Here is a 240-nt window from a genome sequence, read left to right as displayed (position 1 = left end):
ATAATCACAATCAATTGCCACGTTAACAACGAAAAAAAGACTATCCTGCGATTCGAAAGGCGTAAGCGGATACCGATGCTAAAGATAATATCAATAAGAAATACACGTGCACAAAAATCAAGCTAAAATCAGTTTGAAAGCAAAATGAATAACGGAAAACTGAATAAGTTCACCTTGCAGCTTGCACGGGAAACTGGTTTTTGACTGTTCGTGACAAGCCTATTTACACATACATGAAGG

Source organism: Penaeus monodon, chromosome 31 (assembly GCF_015228065.2).
Source record: "Penaeus monodon isolate SGIC_2016 chromosome 31, NSTDA_Pmon_1, whole genome shotgun sequence".
Lineage (NCBI taxonomy): Eukaryota > Metazoa > Arthropoda > Malacostraca > Decapoda > Penaeidae > Penaeus > Penaeus monodon.
This window is presented reverse-complemented; position numbering follows the sequence as displayed.